The sequence below is a fragment of the Macaca mulatta genome, chromosome 15, assembly GCF_049350105.2.
Source record: "Macaca mulatta isolate MMU2019108-1 chromosome 15, T2T-MMU8v2.0, whole genome shotgun sequence".
Taxonomy (NCBI): Eukaryota; Metazoa; Chordata; class Mammalia; order Primates; family Cercopithecidae; genus Macaca; species Macaca mulatta.
This window is the reverse complement of record NC_133420.1, coordinates 117,188,318-117,194,084: the sequence shown is the minus strand read 5'-3', so window position 1 is coordinate 117,194,084 and position 5,767 is coordinate 117,188,318. Positions and strand designations below refer to the sequence as shown.

The following is a 5,767-nucleotide window of genomic DNA, read 5'->3' as shown; positions in this document are numbered from 1 at the left end:
TAGTAAATAAAAAAAGAAAACATTAGGACAGTAAGAGTGTTAATTTAGAAAAAAACAATGGATCAATGACCTAAGAAAAAGAGCTAACATCATAAAACTCTTAGAAGAAAACTTAGGAGTAACTCTTCATTTGGCAATAACACCAAATGCACAAGCAACAGTAGAAAAAAATAGATAAATTAGATTTCATCAAAATTAAAATATTTTGTATATCAGGAACATTATCAAGAAAGTAGAAAAGCAGCCTACAGATTGGGAGAAAGTATTTCCAAATCATATATCAAATGAGGGTTTAGCATTCAAAATAAATGAAGAATTCCCACAACTCATAAATAAAAATACAAGCAACTCTATTAAAAAATGGGCAAAGGAGGCCAGGTGTGGTGGCTCACTCCTGTAATTCCAGCACTTTGGGAGGCCGAGGCGGGTGGATCATGAGGTCAGGAGTTCAAGACCAGACTGGCCAAGATGGTGAAACCCCATCTCTACTAAAAATACAAAAAAAAATTAGCCAGGTATGCTGGTGGGGGCCTGTAATTCCAGCTACTCGGGAGACTGAGGCAGGAGAGTTGCTTGAACCCAGGAGATGGAGGTTGCAGTGAGACGAGATTGTGCCACTGCACTCCAGCCTGGGCAAAAGAGCAAGACTCCTTCTCAAAAAAAAAAAAAAAAAAAGTGGGCAAAGGATTGGAATACACATTTCCCCCAATAAGATCTACAAATGACCAAGAAGCAATTGAAAAGATGTTAACATCATTAAGCAAATCACCATGGGGAAATGCAAAATTGAAACGACAGTGAGTTTTACCATTTAACACCCACTAGGATGGCTATAATGAAAAAGATATATAATAACAAGTGTTGGCAAGGATGTGTAGAAATTGGAACCGTCATATATTCCTGGTAGCAAAATAACGGTGCAGCCACTTTTCAAAGCAGTTTGACAATTCCTCACAAAGTTATAGAGTTGCCATATGAGCGAGCAATTCCACTCCCAGGCGGGCTTTGATTTCTTAAGAGAATTTTATTTCTTAAGAGAAATCAAAACCTATGTCCACACAAAAACTGGCACATGAATGTTCATAGCAGCATTAATCATAATAGCAAAATGTGAAAACAACTAAAATGTCCATCAGCTGATGAATGGATCAACAAAATGTGCTTATTCATATAATAGAATATTATTTGGCCATAAAAAGTAATGAAACACTGACACAGGTTGCAATAGGAATAAATCTTAAAACATTATGCTCAGTGAAAGAAGCCAGTCATGAAAGGTCATACATTGCATGATTTAATTTATATTAAATGACCAGAATAGGCAAATCTATAGATACAGAAAGTAGAGTAATGATTGTCAGTAGCTCAGAAAGTTGTTGTGGGGAAGCAAAAAAAAAAAAAAAGAAAAAGACTGCTAACGAGTATAGGGTTTCCTTTTGGGGTAATGAAAATGTTCTAAAATTTGATAGTGGTGATGGTTGCACAAACCTGTGAGTATACTTAAAACCACTGAATTGTACAATAAATTTAAAAGGAAAAATGTTATAGTATATGAATTACATCTCAGTAAACTTTTATTTTTTAGAAAATCCAGTCCAAGCCTGGGTAACTTTGCAAGACCCTATCTTTTCAAAAAAAATTAGCCAGACATGGTGGTGTGTCCCCATGGGAGGCTGAGGTGGGAGGATCACTTGAGTCTGGAGGGTCAAGGCTGCAGTGAGCCGTGATCACACCACTGCACTCCAGCCTGGGTGACAGAGTGAGATCCTGTCTCAAAAAAAAAAAAAAATCCATTTCATCCTGGAAAACTAGGATAGCAGGATGGTATAGTTAACTGTATTCATTTATCTTTTTAATGTATCACAATATACAGCAAGGTGCCTTGTACCCAGAGGCAACAAAATAAATAGAGGTAGTTCATAATATTTTACATTGTTCGCAAATCATTCCCAATAGTAGTTGAAGTTTCTCAAGTGGTTCACAAACTCCTTGAGGCAAAGTTCGTGTCTTAGATTTCATATGCATCCATCATGATTAAATATTGCATTGCAATTACACTAAGCCTCGAAATACTTGCAGTGTAGAAATGCCCAGTACCTTGGTATCTTGACTAACCTATAACTCTTTTTTTTTTTTTCTTTTTTTTGAGACAGGGTCTCACTCTGTCACCCAGACTGGAGTGCAGTGGTGCAATCATAGCTCACTGCGCCTTGAACTCCTGGACTCAAGCGATCTTTCTGCCTCGGCCTCTCAAATAGCTGGGCACATGCCACCATGCCCAGCTTATTTTTAAAGTTATTTTCTTTTAGAGTCAGGATCTTGCTATGTTGCCCAGGCTGGTCTCCAACTCCTGGGCTCAAGCGATCCTCCCTCCTCAGCCTACCAAAGTGCTGGGATTAAAGGTGTGAGCCACTGTCCCTGGCCAAACCTGTAACTCCTGATTATTCAGGAGGCAGCACCATATAGTAGTTAAGGGGGAGGATGCAGAGTCAGACTATCTAGGTTTAAATCCAATTTCTACAACTTAATAATAATATGATCTTGGTGTCATTTGAATGATGCATTAAAAACAATAATAATAGTAATATGATGTTGGACAAATGGCTTAACCTTTTTAGCCTTTATTTCCTCATCTGTAAGGACAAGATTAATAATAGTCACCACCTGATAGGCTGCGTGAAGTCTTAAATGAATGAAGGTGTGTAAGGCACTTACTTGGCCTGGCTTGTGGTTAGTACTTATTATTCACTTAACCAACATTTATTGAGCACTGATTTTAATTTTCTGTCTCAAGGGAGAAAAGTTGAGAAAAAAAGATACGTAAATAAATCAGTGCAGTAAAGGGCTCTCTGAAAAACATCCAAAGAGCGTAAGAGGGATTGCCAAGGCATGGGAAATCCTGTATGTATAAGGAATGGGGCAGGGCATAGAATATCAAGGAACATGTTATATGAAAACTACCACTACAACACAGTGCTTAAATATATATATATATATATATATATTTTTTTTTTTTTTTTTTTTTTGAGACGGAGTCTCGTTTGGGCACCAGGCTGGAATGCAGTAGCACGATCTCGGCTCACTGCAACCTCCGCCTCCCAGGTTCAAGTGATTCTCCTGCCTCAGCCTCCTTAGTAGCTGGGACTACAGGTACGTGCCACCACGCCTGGCTAATTTTTTTGTATTTTTAGCAGAGATGGGGTTTCATCGTGTTGGCCAGGATGGTCTTGATCTCTTGACCTCATGATCCATTAAAATTTTTTAAAAGTATTCATTCCCCAGGTGGACAAAGAAAGGGAAATAAGGACATTCCAAACGGAGCGGGTGATGAGAGGAAAGCCTCATTTGTTCAGGGATCTAGGGTTAGCTTAGCAGGACAGGAGCACACCTAAGGTGAGGCGCAGTCACAGAAGGAGCCAGATCGCAGCAGGCTCCTTTTCCCTCTTCACCAGGACTGATTGAATCACCAGGTGAATGGTACCCTCCCCTCCCCGTGCAAGGGAGGCACTTTCTTTGGTTGGTTTTGTTTGTGGCATGGTTGTGTCCAAAGGCCAGAGAGCAGAAGACGGGAAGGACGGAATGAACTTTTGCCGGGCTCCAGATGGCTTGAATATTTCTAAAGTATCCTGGTCCTTTTACTGCTGACAAAGCCCGCCCCTGTTCACTGGTCAGTGGTCGTTGTGCACCCAGAGGCTCCAGTACAACTGTTGGGAGTGACACGTTTCCTTGATAAATGCATCTGCATCCTGCACAAGCCCAGTTTCCCTTGTGTGCACCCAGCATGCATTATTCCCACACCGGGCACCAGAAGGGCTGCAACAGGATGGCAGCTCCCAGAGGAGTCCCCTCAATTACCGACAATAAGCCTCTGTACATAAGCCCTCATCAGAGGTGATTATGGCCGCAGGTTAATCTAGCGGTTCCTCCTAATTAATAGCCTGGAGTATTGAAGAGGCCAGAAGTGACCACAACACTCCAAGTTTTTGGAAAACCCCAGCTGGCTAAGTGTCAGCCTTCCTTTAGACCAAACCTTGGTCTGTTGTTAAACCACATCACCCTTTCCTGGAATCCAGCCCTCTGGCTAACACCCTTCTGTGGAGACAGAGTGTCCCTCTTGCGGCTCAGAAATACTGCTTAGACTTTTTTCTGCCACAGCATTCCCATGCCTTGGTCTTTTGGCTTCCTCCAATCCATTCTTATGGTCTCTTGAAAGTCTCTTGAAAATTTGCTACATCTTTTCCCACTGTTGTTCCAGTTTATTGTCTCCAGAGTTGTTTTATTATTTATTTTCCTTCAAAAAACCTGAAGCACTTTTCTTTCCCTACTCCTTGATTTCTCAGTTTCTTTCTTTCCCTCTGCCCCTGTCTCTCTTCTCCTACTGCCTCTCTTTCTGTATTTTTTTTTTTTTGATTGGCCTCGGATGAAAACAAACAGGTTAATCACATTGCGTGTGTCATGGCCATCTCACTGGGTCCCATGCATGGTCCTCTATTAGTTGGTTCCTGTTTTTTTCTGATTGCTTGATTTTGGTAATGTAATAACCTTCCATGAATCTAACAACCACTGGAAAAATGAGGGTCTCGCCGGGCACAGAGGCTCACGCCTGTAATCCCAGCACTTTGGGAGGCCGAGGCGGGCAGATCACAAGGTCAGCATATGGAGACCATCCTGGCTAACACGGTGAAACCCCGTCTCTACTAAAATACAAAAATTAGCCGGGTGTGGTGGCCCCATGCCTGTAGTCTCAGCTACTCAGGAGGCTGAGGCAGGAGAATCGCTTGAATCTGGGAGGCAGAGGTTGCAGTGAGCCGAGATCGTGCCACTGCACTCCAGCCTGGGTGACAGAGCGAGATTCTGTCTCAAAAAAAAAAAAAAAAAAAAAAATGAGGAGCTCAACAATGTCCTCCAGCAATCCACTTGGTGACTGGCTACCCCACCGCCAAGCGCCCCACCCAGAGTAACCAGCTTGCTGAGTCTTGAGCTCCATGTCTTCCTTTCTCATTATACAGCTTAATGCCAGCTACTCAACTATTCTAGCTAAACTACTCTAGTTTTTCAGGTTTGTAAAAAGATGTAGCGCTCTATGTACTCTTTTTCTTTGTTTCTAGTGTTATTTTACATATTATTTTTTACCTTTTATCTTAAAGGAAGTTCAGGCCGGGCACAGTGGCTCACGCCTGTAATCCCAGCACTTTGGAAGGCCAAGGCTGGCAGATCACTTGAGGTCAGGAGTTCGAGACCAGCCCGGCCAACATGGTGAAACCTTGTCTCTACTAAAAGTACAAAAATTAGCCAGGCATCACTTCTCGGCCTTTTGGCTAATATCAAGTGTAGTATCTGTTCTTATCAGTTTAATATCTGGTATGTCCTCTATCCGAGGACAATATATTAAATGGATTTTTGGAAATAAGAGATGGAATAGGGGCTTGCTCCGTCCACTCCACTCATTGACCTGGTATTGCAGTACTTCCAGAAACGGTGCACAAAAAAAAAAAAATTAGCTAGGCATGGTGGTGTGTGCCTGTAATCCCAGCTACTTGGGAGGCTAAGACAGGAGAATCACTTGAACCCAGGAGGCAGAGGTTGCAGTGAGCCGAGACATCACCACTGCACTCCAGCCTGGGCAACAGGCAACACAATATACAAGTATAATATATGGTAATATATTATAACATAATATAGTATTATAATATATGCAATATAAATATATTATATGAATATATAATATATATAATTCTAAAAATCATTTGAAAACAATTCCATATAT

The 5,767-nt window shown here is 41.3% G+C and overlaps 1 non-coding gene across 1 annotated transcript; it reads left to right on the top strand.

Moving 5' to 3' along the window:
- The first annotated feature begins 5,298 nt into the window (after positions 1–5,298).
- Positions 5,299–5,489, top strand: LOC114672923 (U2 spliceosomal RNA). The gene has a single exon (XR_003723448.2). It is a non-coding gene; the product is annotated as a U2 spliceosomal RNA (small nuclear RNA).
- Positions 5,490–5,767: the final 278 nt, after the last annotated feature.